Source organism: Cynoglossus semilaevis, chromosome 15 (assembly GCF_000523025.1).
Source record: "Cynoglossus semilaevis isolate Cse_v1.0 chromosome 15, Cse_v1.0, whole genome shotgun sequence".
In the NCBI taxonomy this organism is placed as follows: Eukaryota; Metazoa; Chordata; class Actinopteri; order Pleuronectiformes; family Cynoglossidae; genus Cynoglossus; species Cynoglossus semilaevis.
Genome location: NC_024321.1, coordinates 5,935,002 through 5,952,857, shown reverse-complemented (window position 1 = coordinate 5,952,857; position 17,856 = coordinate 5,935,002). Strand labels below are relative to the sequence as shown.

General features: G+C 36.8%; 1 long non-coding RNA gene across 1 annotated transcript; it reads left to right on the top strand.

The window, feature by feature from the left end:
- The first annotated feature begins 15,585 nt into the window (after nt 1-15,585).
- On the top strand, nt 15,586-17,856 carry LOC103390692 (uncharacterized). The gene is made up of 5 exons (XR_522715.3): nt 15,586-15,733; nt 15,946-16,033; nt 16,553-16,659; nt 16,801-16,855; nt 17,472-17,856. It is a non-coding gene; the product is annotated as an uncharacterized LOC103390692 (long non-coding RNA).

The following is a 17,856-nucleotide window of genomic DNA, read 5'->3' as shown; positions in this document are numbered from 1 at the left end:
CACATGTCTCCTGGGAATTCACTCTCTCTTGTGTTTTATATATATATATATATATATATATATATATATATATACTGCATAGAATAACAATAGGGGCTTATACACATCTGTGTGTGGGTGAAACTTTGTAGAAGCGATAACTTCACATTTGTCATCAGTCATGATGTGCAGGCAAGCATCAAACTTTTAATAAGGTTTATTTCACGGCTGAGAGGATTAGATGCGCTTGAAGATGGCTTTTAATCTCTAGAATGCTAATAAACAAAAATAGCAGCAGCAGCCTGCAATCGGTTTGCAATCAGGAGACTACGGAGTGTGCAGCGGCATCTGAGCCGAAAGTGAGAAAAAAAAAGCTTTGTTCACCGCATAAACAACTGTCACCACACGCAGGGTTCAATGAACATGTGCTGAAATACTGATTAATGCCTGAATTTATCTATTAGGTATGACATTGATTTGGAAGCTGACTTGTTTGTGAGGCTTCAGAGTCAGAAGTTTCCTGATACCTGTTTTATCAGATTGCACATTATAGGTGGGCCTTAGATAACAGTACTAGAGGTACAAGTGGCTTTGGTAAGGATTATAATTGAAGAAAATCATAGGGAAAAAAATTCAGTACAGTTCAAAATGAGGTTATGTATTAAACTACCTATATTGCAAAGACGTGTGCTAGGGGTGATACAAATACAAACTTCTAGATCGGTGGTCCTCTGGATTTCAGACCCAAGGATCATTAATATGTCAAAAAAAGATATTTTACCCTTGAGGTAATTGTTTATTAGCTTTTTGCATTGTGTTACTTAACAGTTTATAATATTTTATATAAAATTAAAATTGTAAACATCAAAAAAATATTTTCTCCAGTGTCAATATTTTTCCCAATAAAAAACATAAAATGTAAACTGTTAAACCGTAAACATTCAACATAACAAAAGTAATTATTAAACCAAACCAAATTTGTGATTATGTCCTCAAAACGGCCCAAATCAGAAACAGAATTATTCATTATTGTGGAATAAAAGAATAAAGTTAGAAAATAAATATAACATCCATGATGTGGTGTGTTGGCTGAACAGATGGTTGTGGTGGCAGGAATATTCCTTTAATAATTCAATATTGTTTACATCTGTAAAAACTAGGGAACAGACAAATAAATCTTAACAAACAAATGCTCAATACTATTCAGGGGTTACTTACGCTTCACTTGTAGCCAATACATTCAGGATTGTCACATAACGGGAACATAATGGAGGCAACAAAACATGGCAGCAGAGCATTGTTAATTGGTTACTACAAGAACACAGACAGAATTTGATGACTTCCTGTGGTCATACAAGGCCAGGCTGAATGTTGTCATTGTCTCCTGGTACGATGTATGAGCTATTCATCTTGGTACGTTTGTGTGACCTATATATTTATTTTGCTCTCGCTGTCGCTGAGTTCCGCTCATGCCAGAAGGCAACACAATGGAAAAGGTGCAATGAATCACACAAGGACACATTGTGTGAAGAGAAATGATGCCTCTCAGACAGGAGGTTCGATGGCAGCACAGCCTCCTGACTCCAAACACACATTTTAGACATGAATAGACTACATTTGAATAGACGGGTGGGATACTTGCTTTCAATAGCACCAATCTTGTTGAATCTCAAACAAGAAATGAAGAGAAAGAGAAATGTTTCTAGTTCAATTTAGTTTCCGTTTTCCTTCGGTTGCGATTCTGATCACAGCTTGAGTCTCTGCTTTTTTTTTCTTTCTTTCTCCATTGTCCAGCTCTGGCATTCCATTGACCCGCGTCTCATTAATTCGGTGTCGTCCACCATTCATTTTACCTCTGTGCAAGCTGAGCAGTAAATTGCTGCAGAGGCGTTGATGTGCGTAGAAGAACCGTCTGTCCTAATGGGAGACATGAGTAGGTGGTCTGCTCTCTGCTGCAGCTCCTTAGATTTTTACGTCAGCACCGACAAACTTCTTTTTGCTGGGGTTTGCGAGGTGCTAAAACCTTTTTGTAAAATGTCTAAAATGCCTTTTTCACTATCTTCTTTTTATATATATATAATTTTGCCTTTTCCTCCCATGTCCTATAATTTATATTGGTTTCAATTGGTTTTAACTTTTTTTGTCCACAGACATTAGGATCTTTTCCCGATTCTTATCTTGTGACCAAAAAAATCAGTCCACAAAGCTGTAAATATAGCAGGAAGTCTATTCTATGTTAGGCCACAGTTGTTTGTCGCTGTCCCCAAGGATGACCCACATAAACAAACTCATATGAGCATTTTTGGATCTGTCCACCCCGGTGGTTGAAGAATCGGTCTGGCCTGCTTTTATATATCTCACTGTCAACAGAAAAAAAATAAAAACTAACAGTGACTCTTTCCATCTCTCAGTAGTATCTCAAACTTCAAAGCAAAAATATGTGTTGAAAACAAATATAGACTTTCTCCTCAAAAGTAATTTAAAAGAGACGTTTAGTTGATGCAGCTCAGTGAGTGTGTGCAGCAGAAAGAGAGAGACAGTGTGTGTGTATGCGGCATGGCTTAAAATAAGCCACTGTGCCCACAACTCATTGTAAATCAGGGAGCATGTCACCCACTGGTACACTGTGGTTCATTTAAGTGTTTTTTAGACAAACTCTGGATGCAGGGGAATGAGATATCTCAGCATTCAGGGTAGAAAAACAGACACATATGTTTGTAGACCAATTTTATTGGTTCTTTTTGTATTTGTTATCATTACAATAGTGACAGTTACCAAAACAAAATACAGCCAGATGCTTTACACGGCTTGGGTTAGATACCAAACAAAACTTGAGAAGAGACAACAGGGAAACATTTGTGGTCGATAGATAAAAAAAAAGAAAGTGTGTTAGTGGAAGAGTCTGCAGCGCAGTTGACAGCCTCTTTAAAGAAAACCTCTTTTCAACACGTCTTTACACTAAGGACGAGCATTTCGACTGACTTAGATGTCAGGTGATATTTCAACATGTACTTTAAAGTTTAAAGTAATCTTAGTGGCTTCAGGCTAACGAAGTAATGGGTTTGTATATCATAATATCATTGTATTACTGTATAACCCAACCCTGCCACTCCCAAACCCCTCGCTCTCCACCGCTAATCTAGAAGATGAGAAGTTTGATGTCTTGATTGCTATAAGTGCATCTTGACTTTAGATTTAGTTTACTTTGTCAAAGAAGGTTATGAGGTTTGTTGTTGTTTTGCTGTTAGCAAGCATAATGAACAGCCTAATTAGACAAATATGATTATTAAACAACTGAGGAGTGACACATGTCACATTATTTTTTAAACTTCCTCCTCACTTCCTGTTGATAAATACATCGTGTTTAAGGTCCAGAAAAAAAAAAAAAAAAAAAAAAAACCCAAACATTTCTACCATTGTGTTGCTTGATGACAGTTAGTGCCTTTGTGCCTGTGCAAAGATGTATTGCTTACTTCTACTGTTTTAGCAGACTCACTGTACTACAGTACTGTGGGAAAATGATAAAAAACATTTTTCTGCCAGTGGGACTTTGGGTGTGTCTGTGTTTGGGGGGACGCGTAACGCGATTGTTTTAAACCCATGATTTAAAAAAAGAAAAAGAAAAAGTGACATCACAGTATGGGACTTGTAACTTAGGTTATTTAAAAGTGAGCACAGCTTTTAGTGTGACTCAGTACACACCCCAGTTTCCTTTAGAAGTTTTACTTCTTTCTATTTTCAAATCGGCTGCATGTGAGTTTCACCCCCATTTTTGTCCAGTAACGACACACACACACAAACACTGTGGTATTTATAGGGGTCTGAACCAGGGCAGCCCAGTCTGGCAGACATGTATTTGTTGTGTTTGGCAAATGTGGAGTTCCTTATTTTGAATCAGATTATATAATGGGTCACATGCCCCGTATTTCACCCAGTACATAATAAGACTGGGCTTTTCTACGTAGATCTGCTAAACATTGTTTACAAGCCGTGATGAAAATAGCAACGGCTCTTTTCTCATGCAACATGCAATTATACAGCGATTTTGTTGGATATGCTGCCTGTTTACCGCGCTGCTTGTTTGGCTACAACAAACACGGGGTTTAACTGAGAGCTTTTCTGAGCAGCAGTTAATGACTTGTGTTTGCTTAGGCTTTTGACTTTAAAAGCTGCTGCTGAGTCGAAAGTGCTGGGGTTGATTTGCACTGTTAGGTCTGTCCGTGTTGTGTAGTCATTACGTCGGCCATGAATCTGTAATAAAAGTCTTAATGTGAGTGTGTCCAAAGTTATTACAGACAAGGCAGATAGTAAAAGTTGGCCTTTATGCCTACACGGCAGCCTAAAAGTAAAGCAATAAATTAAAATCAAAGAGTAACACAATCTTACATATGATAGTAATACCATAACACTTCAGTGAAATGTTAGTGACTATGCTGTTGCAGAATTTGAGATTAAAATTATCATAAAATATTGTAACACATTTTCTCAGGGCAAAACAAAACTGCTAAAAGTATGCTAGTACTGTGTTTTTTACTGAACAGACACTACCGTTGAACAGATCATAGAAATGTGTTTTATGCCAGGTACGTATGCACCAAAAAGTCATTTCTTTTAAAAGTTGCTAAAATCTATTTTTTAAAGATTGAACAGGTGATATTCATAGCTAGCTCATTAAAAACAAAAACAGAATTTTTATGAAGTAAAACCAATTATTTTTTAAAGCTCTAAGTTCAATGTCAAGAAGAATTACATAACTTCTTTCCCAGGAAATTGAAAGCATAGCAATTTAGCGTGATACATGAATGTCCCACATTGAAATCAAGTTATCGTCAACTATTATATGGACATTATAATAAAGTAATTATATTTTGATAACTTAACTTTGTCAGTGTTGTTGTGACCTTAAAAACATTTTGACGTTTAGATGCATTATCTGAAGAATGAAGTAAAAGAATGTTTAGAGTTTGATATCATTTCACTTTGTCCTATTGTTTTGTAAAAATACAAACTGTGTGGCAACTGTTGAGTGGTAGAATTCCGGTAGTAATAGAATATAATGTTATGCAGCAAATTCTTTTGTTGCACCGAATGCAACCTCTACCCGCTGCTAAACTCTTTTCAAGGCATTTCTAGTTGAAAAAATACTTTTTTTATTTTTTGTTTTGCTCATGTTTTACCCAACACCGTGGCTTGAGCTCCATTTCTGAAGACTTCCTCCTGAACATCTTTGACTTTGCATCAATGACCTAAACAGAGAGGGGAAATGAGGGCTGAAGTTTGCCTTAGGTTTCATTTATATGTAAATATTTTTTTCTGGAAATTTCTATTAATTTTACTGATTCCAGCATGGGTTTAGTAATGCATCCAGCCGGACATATTCAGACAGTGCTAAACTCCTGTACATCCTCGTTGTGTGTAGGCAATCTTTCATTTGTGAAGTCTGGCAGCACGTGGAGCCCTGCAGCCTCCATAAATATTACAATTACTCTGAGGACTACCTGTAAAGTGAATGTAGAGCAGCCGTTCAGCAGAGGTTAACCTTTGTCATAAATCTTAAAGACACAGTAGGCAAATTTTTCCTGTGTATGATTGACTGCACTTTTCTTTCAATTCACGTCCACAAAAATGTTAATGGAAAAGGTGGGAGGCAGGGAGGAGGGGTGAGGAAATGATTTGATTGTTTACACATCAATGCAAAGTGATGGAAATGGCTATGGATTAATCTGTTTACTTGTGAGGAAGTTATTGCATTAGTAGTGTATTCGGGGGCAATGGAAAATTCATGGACACTTTAGACTGTTAGCATGCTAAGTAGCTAAATGCTAATTAGCAAATAAACAGTAGCAAAATCTGTTTTTTTTTAAGTTTCTGTGAGCACAAATATAAAACCTAATGACATAAAAAATGTCTTTGTGTAAAATACCTTATGAAAATAACTGTTGTGAAAGTTGTCCTTGGACTTGAGTCCTAATTGTGGTTGTACACAGTAGAATGAATGTCAGTGGTTGACTAAAGTACTGTGGATTCATTAATCTGAAACATCTAAAGTACATCTGCAGTACTGCCTCTCTCCTGGCTCACTGCCATGTCTCCAATTGAGGGCAGAACCTGGTGTGACTGCCTTCATCAACAATATGTGTATCAATGTGTGTGTGAGAAAAGGAATGCAAGAAAGAGAGAGGCTTTTTTTAAATAAAATGTGTGTGAGACGTGGGGGTTGCTTGTGCCTTCCCTTGACCTGCACTGGGGTTAGTGCTAATGAGGAGTGAGGTTGACAGGAAAATCTGAGGAAGTATCTGGGTTGCACAGGTCAGAGCCTGTTACTGGAGCCCAGATTTAAAGTGTCATGCTCTGTTTACATTGAATAGCTTCTACATTCGGGTCTGTTGTTGAACAAAAAAAAATAGGCACTGAAAGTGACTTGAATGGAGGTGATAAGTAAATATACACAACCCAAACAGCCACCTCAGCAAACCACCATCACTAATAGGCTGCTGTAGCTATTGTGCAGCACCTTTTGCTACGGTGGAGCTGGTAATGGTCACTGCACAGGAGACGATAAATCACAGAAAGAGCTCAACTCTTTCACCAACCCTGCTATCAGCTCTGGAGGTTCAGTGCTAATGAAGGCAATCACTTTCATTGTTTTGCTAAAAGGCTTGGCAAAAAGAAAACAGGCCCCTAATATTTGTGTTTATAGAACTTGGTTTTAAAGTTATTAATTGAACCTGTGTTTACCTCTGCCCACTTCAAATCAATTCCTACTTTGTATCAAAATGTAGTATACTTACTTAGCCTAATACAGTACATACTCTGCATATAGCATAAAGCTAACGTGTATCCCACAAGAACTTGGTAATTGATTTGGGAGTTCTTGGAACTTGTTCCTGAAACAAGTGTTCTCCGATGTCATGGAACCATAGTGAGATTATTCAGCATCATAGTTGGGCATGATTAAAATATTTTCTGGACCGTAAGTTGGTTATACTCAGGTGCGACTTATATATGTGTGTTGGATATGGTCACCCCATGGTGAAGCCAAACAACAATCATTGCAAGAGAAGAAAAGTCTCTAGGGTTCTTACGTAGAGTTGGTGATAACACGTGTCCTCCTGATGGCACTGTTCACCCCCCATACAACAGCTTTTATAACTTATTTTTAAATGCAACTCACTTTGGCAGATATTGAATGCTGACGTATTGTACTTTAATGAATTACTTTGTGTTCAAGAAAATGATTGTATGCACTACAATGGCATTCTGACATGACTCAGGGCCACCTGCTCAATAACACAATCAGTGATCCATGGTTAGTCACCATCTGCTACATTGTGACAATGTGTACTACATCACACACTGATTGGCTGTAAGGAGGCAACATGATCAAACTTTTATATGGCTGCACAGGATTTGAGTTTTTGATTGATATTGATGGTTGTACAAATGCTGTATTTATGGTACAATCTGCGACAACAAAGGATGCAATTTCTGACACTATTTTTTATTCTTATATAGCACATGTCAAACATGAGGCCAGCGAGCTGAATGGCCCATCACATTGTTTTACTATGTGGCCCACCAGAGCATAACTTGGTATGGTTGTGTTAAAAGTACATGCTATAGAGTTCAATGTTTACTGAATAGTTTCATTGCATCGGTCAAATTTGGTGAGTGTATAACATATGCATGGCAACTTATTCACAATTCTACTCAACTTTAAACTACATTTCCCATAATGCATGTTAATCTTGTGACCTGACTCCTTTCATTCTTGAAAATCACTGGACAGTTCACTAAAGAAATGTTTGAGTTAGTGATTGAGTTCATCGCCTCTTATTATTAGCATGGAAAATCTACCAGTTCTGCAGATCCTGGTATGACCCAAAACTGTCCCCAGAGAAAACCCGATTTATAATCCTATTCAACAATTACCCGATTTTACAGTTTGGGAAACCCTGTTAAATTAAATTACAACCTCTAAATATGTGGAAGAAATAAAGCGGTCAAACAGCTGGCATGTTTCTGAATCTGGTTCCTTTTTTTTCAACTGCATCAGTGTTAGATGTTGGGTTTAGTCTCTCCTCACCTGACACCTTAATCTGTTCACTCAGTTCCCAGATAAGTCTTGGAGCACAGTCTCCACTCTGATAGTCAGAAGAGATAGCCAGGGGGTCCACAAGACTGCTGATTAAATCTGTTACAAAAGCCAAACTGGGTCAAATTTGTTTAACAAATTTGCCATAACAAATTTTCTGTACTCGCAGAAGTGAGTCTGATCAAACAGATCAGACTCAAGTTTGCCTTCTCAGTATTTAATCATTATAGTGTCAAAAAGTCAAAGAATGCCTTTGTCTGGTCCACACTGTTCTCCATGTGTCCCCAGGCTCCGTTACAACAAGGACTTTGATTGGTTCGATAAACAGTGTGTGTATGTGTGTGTGTGCGCGCAGCAGCAGGATTGGAGCAGAGCTTTGTCCTGAAATGAACTCAGCAGTTGTCCTAGTGAGACGGCTGCTTTCTCTTGACAGCAGGAACGAACGGAGGGAGGGAGGAAGTAAAGGACGAGCGAAAGAAGTTAAATAAGGCAGAGGTGACGGATAAAAAAGAAGGTACAGACGACATGGAGAAGAATCAGTGATAAATATCCCCAGTGGCAGTAAATTGCAGGAATGACACAAAGATAGTGAGGGATGAGACAGAGCAGTAGAAAAACAACGAGAGGGCCGAAGATAAACAGCAGAATGGCGACAGGAAAAGCAAGATGCAAAAAAAAGAAGAAATGAAAGCAGTAAACAGAAGGGAAGAATGGCCTGAAATGGTGACGCAAAGCAATGCGAGATAAAATATCATACCAAAAATGAGGGATTAATCAACGTGAATAGGTGGAGGCTGGAAGGAAACAGGGCTGGTGAGGAAAGAATGACAGGAAAAAAACGGAGAGAAAAAAAGCTAGTAGAAATTCAGGAAGCAGTCGAGAGGTGAGAGAAGAGCCAGGCAATGAGGAGCAGAGGAGCTCTGCCAACTCTGTAAAAATTTGTTCAACTCCCGGCGATAATGGCTCTGCATAATAAGCCGATTTAGCAGCTCAGTAGCAATAAAACACCCAGGTGGTACACACTTTTCCCAGCTTGATATGTGAAGAGGGACCTGCTTTGCATTTTGCTTTTGTTTGTGCTGTGCTCTGGTAGAGAGACATCTGGGTTTACAGGCGACCAATAAACATTTAGTAAACGGTAAAATAATGTTGAGTTTTTTTAAAGACTTTTGATACAAGTGATATAATGACCAATCAAATTTAATTTCGCATGTCTTTGTAATATGAAGCTTTGGTTGTTCCAGATTCAATGTTTACGCAAAACTAAAGTTTGTTTGATATGAAAAACTTCTACATTATATATCTGAAGAGAAGGGAAAACATGCACAATTGCCATCAATTTCTCAATAAATATTGAGATTGGCCCAGTTTTAATTTTCGACCACAGTGAATATGAGGTTAATACCGTTGGTTCCTCTAGGTTTTGTTTTAAGCCCCATTTTTTTAAAACATATTTTAAAAATGACCATTAACTGTATTGCAAATGATGCCTCAATTGTTTTTGATGGATTTTAAAGGCTAAAATACTTATATTAAGAACACATCAATACCAATGTATTCTGCTCATGGAAAATATGTATACAAAGTGCATATATTGTGCTTTTCTTTGGCTGCTTTGTAAATATTTCACCCGCTCACATTTCTGTCACTCAGGGCCAAACTTCATAACCCTGACCATGGTTATATCAAACAATTATATGCTTCACAGGTCAGGAAAATTCTCTGACCTTCTGGGTTTATGAATACCTTTCAAGAGCACTTTTCTCTAAACCAAATAGTCCTCTAACAGTAAACAAAAGCAAACCTTTTTTTTTTTTTTTTTTTGCAGTGTTTGTATCTCAGAGTGGCTGTGAAGAAAGGAAAGGACACAGATATTAAATATTGAGCCCAGTGATTTACAGGCAGCTGCTCTCGTCTCATTGCAGAATGTATCATTGTTTTGGGGGGGGGGGTTTGTTTGTTTTTTTGGTTTGTTTTTTTTTTTTTCCTGTGTTAAGCTGGAGCCAAATTGTTATCCTTGGCTTCAGGAATAATGATTAATTATGCACAGTGTGAGGTTGCACTGAATTCTAAATACAGTGGTTTTATCTCTGTAGACAAAAACACAGTTTTGATTGTACATCTTCAGGTGTGTTAGTGTTGTGTGAAAATGGAACACCTGTGTGCACGATGGAGCTTCAAAGAAGTTGTTTTTTTTTTTCTTCCTGGCGACGTGATGAATGCTTTCATTCATGCTTCGTGAGAGACTGTAAGGATTATTCCAAATGGCAGTAGAGAGGAGTGGTGTATAATCTCTCATTCTGCACTTTTGTTGGATAAGACTTTCTGCATTGTTGATGAGTGGAGTCAGGTTTCAAAGCTGCCTTTTTTTAAACCGGCTGTTTTTATACCAAAAATTGAACCCAGCATTTGAATTGATGCCTCACTGGAACAGATGATAGGGTACAGTTATACAAAACACAAATTCTGGCTTTTGTAAGTAGCTGAAAATGTGCGTTGAATCGCTTTTGATAGATCTAAGGGCTGTGGGTTAAATCAGAAAAGGCCTTTAAAAGCACAACTTTAAGTGCTTGTTTCCAGGAAGACAAGAATGGCCTTGTTTAACTCAAAAGCCCAGTGTTTGAACTGTTGCCAGTGAAGAGTATAAAACTCTGCCAGGCTCCTTGTCACAACAGCATCTGAAACCAACGTGGTGATGATTGCTTGTTGGCACCATGTGAGTCTAAAATTGTGGGCCATAACAAAGATTGATGCTGCCCCGTAGCACACGCTGATCATAATGTATCAGCAGGGGAATGATGGGCTTTTTAGCTCAGTATCAATGGCTCAATTTGGTGGAGCTGAGGTTGTTTTTAGCTTCAAGTTCAACACCTAAGACTTTCTGGAAAGAAAATATGTCAGCTGTAACATATTTCCGCTGTGTATTTTGATACAACAAGGTCATCGTCTGACCTGATGGGTAGCATTAAAGTAATGTTTTTTAGTTTCCATGTTTTATTTGTTATGTTTTAAACATAACTGGCAGTGGTGGGCATGGCACCATCCCCACCCACTGCATCCCGGGTACTTAAAGCTGCCCAGTGTTCACTTTAGTGATGGGTTAAAAGCAGAGGTCACATTTTGTGTCCATTGGTGTGCTGTGTCACAATGACAAGTAGTTCACTTTCCTTTTTCCTTTTCTTAATCAAGCTATGTGAATTTATATAGATTTAGAAGATTTTAGAGGGTAATTAGGTTTATTTTTCTTGTTTCACAAACAATATAACCTGTACTTGGAATATACTTTTGCGTTTATTTTTGTGGTTTTTTTTTTTTTTACATTTTTAACAATAAAAAAGTATTGTTCTAAAGCATTCATAATAAAAATGCCAGAATATATCAGGGTAATTCTTGGCATTTAGAGGCTTTTTACAGAACAGACAGAATAGTATATTATTATAATCAATTTTCAACACTCAAAATGTGTTGCTTTAAGTCATTTTAGCAAAAAGGGTTTTGCATTAAAATGTTTTTTGTATTTGTATTTGTATTTTAAAGTTGTTTCTAAAGTAAACATCATGTGTTGTATATTACTTGGCTTTTTTTTCTCTGTGTGTAACCTGATACTGTTTCCTAGAAAACCATACTTCCTTTTTCATTGAAAGTATGTTTGTTACATATAACAATGACCAGAACATAGTCTAATTGGGGTTATTGTTGGCTACAGGAAATTATGACACATGAGGCTCAAAAACTAATTATGAAGCATTCTTGGTGACCATTGCAGTAACCTGAATTTTAGAACTACAAGGATGTGTTTTTATGCCTATTGCTGATATTAGTAACACAGCAACTAAAGAGCAGGATTGTCGAACAGAAGCACAGTAAGAACGGAAAGTCTAAGTTGTGGGCCAACCGGAATTAACATTTCTAGAACAGTCTAACACTGATGATGAATTGACCAGAATAAAGAATTTAAACAGACTGCAAGAGATGAATTTTGAGTTACCCATCATGCATTTGTTACAAACAGAGAATTTGACCCGTGCTGCAGAGACTTAAAGATATTAAAGCTTCTTAAATGACAAAAACCTTAAAAAGTTTCTTGTAACACTAGTTTTTACATGACTTCTTACCGTAGCTGAGTCATTAGCTGGTTCCATTCAATTCAAAAGACTGAACTGCTCCATTTCCTCTTCTGAGTCATAACATAATTGCAAGCGTTTAAAAGAAAAAAAACATTTTTCATCATACATTTGAAACAATACTCCCACACCAGTAGGTAACTCAGGTCAGTCTATTTTAAAAAGCTGGTTTGATTAAAAGCTCTGTGTGGCTTCACATCTGTCATCATTTTAATGTCGACAGATTTGAAAACCTCTCTGTGCAGATTCTCCAGGTGAGACTGCCGCTTGGCTGCCTCGCACCACAACAGTGCTGGTGCTAGTTCACAGATGTTTACTATATGCCTCTAAATATGCCAGTTCCCAGAGCAGCAATTAACAACTAGAGAAATAGATGAAGGACTGATTAGGGGACTGATGAGTTAATTACATAATTTCACTCATGCACTAGCTCAGAGACAGAGCGTGAAGACCAAGTTAATTTGGCCAATGTATGTGTAATTAAGTTAAACTACATACCACTGAACAGTGTTGAGTTAATAAAATGTATAATTAGGGAAAGTGAAAGAAAAATGCACCAAAAATTGACAAATGTTTTTGCAAATACACTGATTGTGATGTATGTGTTTTATTGTGATAATATTTATTCCCGAGAAGTTACGTGTGCCAGTCATTTGGAAAGTCTGTTCCCAGAATTAGATTACATTACAAACAGATACATTAGAAGGAAAGGGTTGAGGCGAGAAAAGAACTAATTCATTTTGGTGTGGATCTGTGGATTTAGTTTAATGGTTTAAGGGTTCCTGAAAAGGTCTTTAAAAAAAGTTTTAAAAAAATGAATAAAAAAATGCACTTATTTACCTTAACATAGCTATGCCCTTTTGTTTAATTAAAATTCAGAAAAATTCTACCTTTAAGCACAGTAACGTACTATATTAATAATTTCCTGAAAAAAGGCTTAAAAATAAGTTTCTCAAACATGAATAATAATACACTCATTTGCCTTAAATTATGTAGCAATGTCCATATTTATGGTTAAAATTCAGAAAAAATGTACTTTTATTGTACGTCAACCTTTCATTACAGTAACTTACTATACTAATAATTTCCCGAAAACGTCTTCATAAATAAAAGTTTCTCAAAAACGAATAATAATACATTAATTTGCCTTAAATTATGTAACAATGTCCATTTTTATGGTTAAAATTCTGAAAAAAACTTTTTTGTAATATCAACCTTTGGTCAAAAGCAACATACAACAACAATAACTAATAGTTTTCTATTTTTTTTTTATTTTATTTTTTTTTGTCGACTGGTTGGTACGTTCTGGCTTCAGTCGATCAAGACTTTCTTTGTTTTTTTTACAGCTCTCTTACACTATTGATGCTGAAAGACAACTAGGCTAGCTCTCTAATCTTGATCTCTAATCTCGATCTCTCATTAGACAGCTGTAGTTTGAGATCAATGGCTGTTTGTTTTTTTTTTATCTTATGAGAAAAGCCATCTTGTAAATACTTCTCTACAGTGTTTACATTTTTGCACCTTTCCTGGGATAAGTGTTTCAACCCAAGGTAACAGCAGGCATTACCATGCTTGATGATAGATAACCACCCTAAACCAGCTGAGAGCCATGTGCAGGCGACGATTACTGTGTATTGAAAAAGCTAATTTCGCTGCTAATCAGATTAATTTATTCATCTGCTGAAGCACATTTGGGTAGAGAGAAGAAAAAAAAACTGTAATGATTTGCACACAGATTCCTGTGGTCTGAACAAAGATCATTCAGTTCAAATTTGTCACTGCAACAACAGCAACTGTCTCCATGTTTATGTGCATTTGAGGTGAAGCTTGTTAGTGCTGTATCCAAAACAAGGGCATGGGTGGAAGAGAAGCAGATGTGGTCATTGGCAGCTGCTTCACCAAGACACTCTCCAACCTTGGACAGTTCACACTCAATGACATCAGTACCAGATGGTTTAGTCATTAACACCCACCCTCACGAAATCTGACGGTGAAGGTCCGGAAGTTTAATTTTCACTCCGGCTGCTCTGCTTTTTTCATGAAAAATGGACCAATGGTGATTAGGCCTAATGTGATAATTAAGGCAAGTGTAACTACTTTGTCCAGTTCTTGCTTTATGGCCCACAAATCCACTTTAATCTCTTTAAAATGCGGCTGCTCTGTTATGCTATTTATCAAATTTAAATTTTAAATGACTCGTAAAGATGAACGTATTCATTTTGGAATCATGTCCATTTTCATGGCACTAGAAATAATCTTCTGCAGCTCCGGTTAAAGCTGGATGAACTGAGTTAACTGGAGGGAAGTGTGTGTAAGAGGAAGCACTGTGGCACATGGCTTGTTCCACTTTAGCCTGATCCATGTGTTGGCAGTGGCCTGGTTTGGCCCTGCACCATCAAATGACCCACATTTAAATAGGTATTAGCAGCAAAGCCTGTGTTTCAGCAGCATCTCTACAAGGAAAAAAACTATAATTTACACTCTTGTGGTTGTATTCCTCCCCTCCTCCTCAGAATCGTCAGGTTTCAGTCCACATCAGCATCTGTAAGGGCTTGCGTATTACTGCACAGTTGAAACATGTTTTTTTTAGCAGTAATTTAATGTGAAATTTTGTACCCTTTAAAATTTAAATTGAGTTTTATGGCAATGCAGTCACGTAGGTCACTAACTTCAGAACACATGAAAGTATGCCATCATTTTCAATATTTTTTTTACCTTGGTCATTGATTTTTCATGGATTTAATGTCAGATACCCTTCCTGATGAAAAACAAACCAACATTTGGAAATCCATATGCTTAAACTTCTTCATAGCATGTGGGAATCTGACACTATGTGAGACTAAAACACTACTTTTTGTCTTGACGTCCTTTGCAGCACCACCTGCTATTGCTTGCTATTAGATGTTGACACATAAAATTCTAGCTCTTGCATTCTTTTTTATTGAAATTTTTTGCTTATTTTACTGAAAAAAAAATGTTTTCTAAAAATTATTTCAAAACTCTGTAAATTGATGAGAAACATGCAGAAAAGATAAAATTTAGAAATTATTTTTTCCAAAAATGTTCATCAAAATGTTTCACCATCGGACTACATGAGATGCGAAATTAGAATTTTACCAAAAAATAAAAAAAAAAATCTTTAAAAAAATCTCAAAATGCTCTAATTTCTTGAGAAACATGCAGAAAAGATAAAATTATGAGAAAAAAAAATCCAAAAATTTTCAAAATCTTTCAGCATCGGATTACATGACACAAAACTAGAATTTTACCGAAAAAGTTTTTGTCAAAATATCACCAAAAATACTACGGAAACTAACGGAAATAGTTAAATAGGAAAAAACAGCACGTGTTGTTATGTAATCGTGTGGACGGTTGCGGATTTCCGGTTGCAGATTTCCGGTTGCAGATTTCCGGTTGCAGATTTCCGGTTGCAGATCCGGCGCATGAGACACGGGTGTTAGCCGTTCGGGCTTCCAGTGGGGTTTCAAGTAAAAAAAAAACTGAGCACGGTGGCTACATCAGATTGATTTAAATGGTGGGTTTTTGAAAAAAAAAACAATTGTATATTGGTTGTATAATGGTAGTCGTTCGTTCCAGACCGTTAGTGCAGTTTACGCTATCGTGTCCCGGCAGCTAACGTTAGCTTTTGTCAGACGTTAAAAGGATTCGTATTTAGTTTTTCGGAGTTAGAGCTAGGCTTTTTGAAAATCTTAAATGAACTTGCAAATATTGCTTTTCTGTACAAAGAGCCACCCTACTGTAGGGCCACGAACGGTTCATCACAATCAAGTACAACAGAGAAGGAGACCTTCTGTTTTCCGTCGCTAAAGATCGGGTGAGTGACACGAAATGATTGCACTTAACAAGTACTGTGACTATAGGATATTAATAGTATAGTAGTTAGTAGATTAGTCTGTTAGTAGAAGTAGATTGATAGATTAGTGTTACTAGTATTAGTAGATTAGTAGGTAATTATTGTTGGCATGTGTGGTGTTGTTGGTTGCAGTCACAGTTATTATATATTATTTTTTGTTGTACTATTGTTCTAAATTACATTGGTATGATGTGTATGTATAGTAAAGTACATGATACCTATATGTGTATACTTTTTTTTTTTTGGCCAGGCAGTGTATAAGCAGAACTAGTATAATTACAGGTATATGTGAACAAATATATATAATGTATGAAATATATGCACAGTGTAAATAGTTGAGTAGTGAAATAATGTAACTATATAGGCGGTTCCAGTAGAAATATTATTGTATAAATGTATTTTGGATAATTTCCTGTCAAGTGATTTATATTTTGGTGTTTAATTTTTGCTCTGTGTCCCTTCTGTAATGTCTGCCATCAGAACACACAGGTTCGATTTCAGTGGCAACATCATCATGTTTTCCACAGATAAGAAGATGGGCTATCAGTGTTTCATGAACTTGTTCGCCCAGAGGGATCCACAGATCGGTAGGTAATCGTCACACGCAACGTAAACAAATTAATGCTGTAAAAGAAAGTTTGCACACAGTATTATAGAAATGAAATACTAATATACAAATACTAATGAGGAACATTTATTTTTGTTGTTTATTTGTCATTATTCTGGAGATTATTCTAAAGCCAAGGTGCACAGCAGGCACATCAACAACATCAAGGTGCCAAGGTGAGAACTCTTATGTAAATGACTGATGTGATAACAGTTGGTAAATCATGTTATAAATAAAGTCATCAGAATGACACCTCGCTGGCCATCAAGGAGAACAAGTGTTGTTTTTAACCATACAAATTTAACCTGAGTTCAATAAGGCGAATAAAGAAAAGAGTTGTCTATGAAGATTCTCAGTCATCCAGGTCAAGGTTAAAGAGTTACATTAGGCAACTGGAAGTGAAATTTTCTCAAGAAGACGTTTCGCTTCTCATCTAACTGGTGGAGGGGAGTAGAGCAAATATATACTGAGAGTGTGACAAAAAATAAAGCTACTTCAGGTCCATCCAGTCAGGGTCATCTGGGGAAGTGTTAAGTCATTAGGAGTCTGGTGGGTTGTTGTAATCCTCATTAGAATGGTTTTGGTGTGTGGGTGGTAGGTTATGTCTTAGCCCACCTCCTGTGTTGAGTGAAAATTTCATGTTCAGTTGCCTAATGGAAGTCTTCAACAAAGAAAAGAAAGAAAAGAGAATGTACTCATCATTGTTTATGTATGCTCTTAGCTTTAACACTTCAGGTAAAGATGGCCAGATTACATACTCACAACACTACTGTCAACCACATGTGCTCACAGGATTCAACTAAGGTCCCATCATCAGGAGTGGAACAACTTGGTTAAACCTCTTCTTTTGGCCTGAAGCAAGATGGAATAAAGACAACATTCCATACAAATGCTCCCAAGATGACTACACCATGTTCAAAGTGTTTAGCACTAGCATATTACAAAACACTTCAATTAACCACTACAATCTACTTAAGCAAAACAATCATTTGCTTTGTGCCACTATTTGGACAAAGTCAAAAACAACTCTCCATCTAGCACAAACTTCAGTGTCCTTCTATGTCCTTCTCTTCCTCCTTCTCTTTCACTCCTGCAAAGACAAAGTAAATGCATAACACTGCTACTTGTCAATCTCGTCTGTAAAAAAATTAAATGTTTTTTGGACTTTTAAACACAA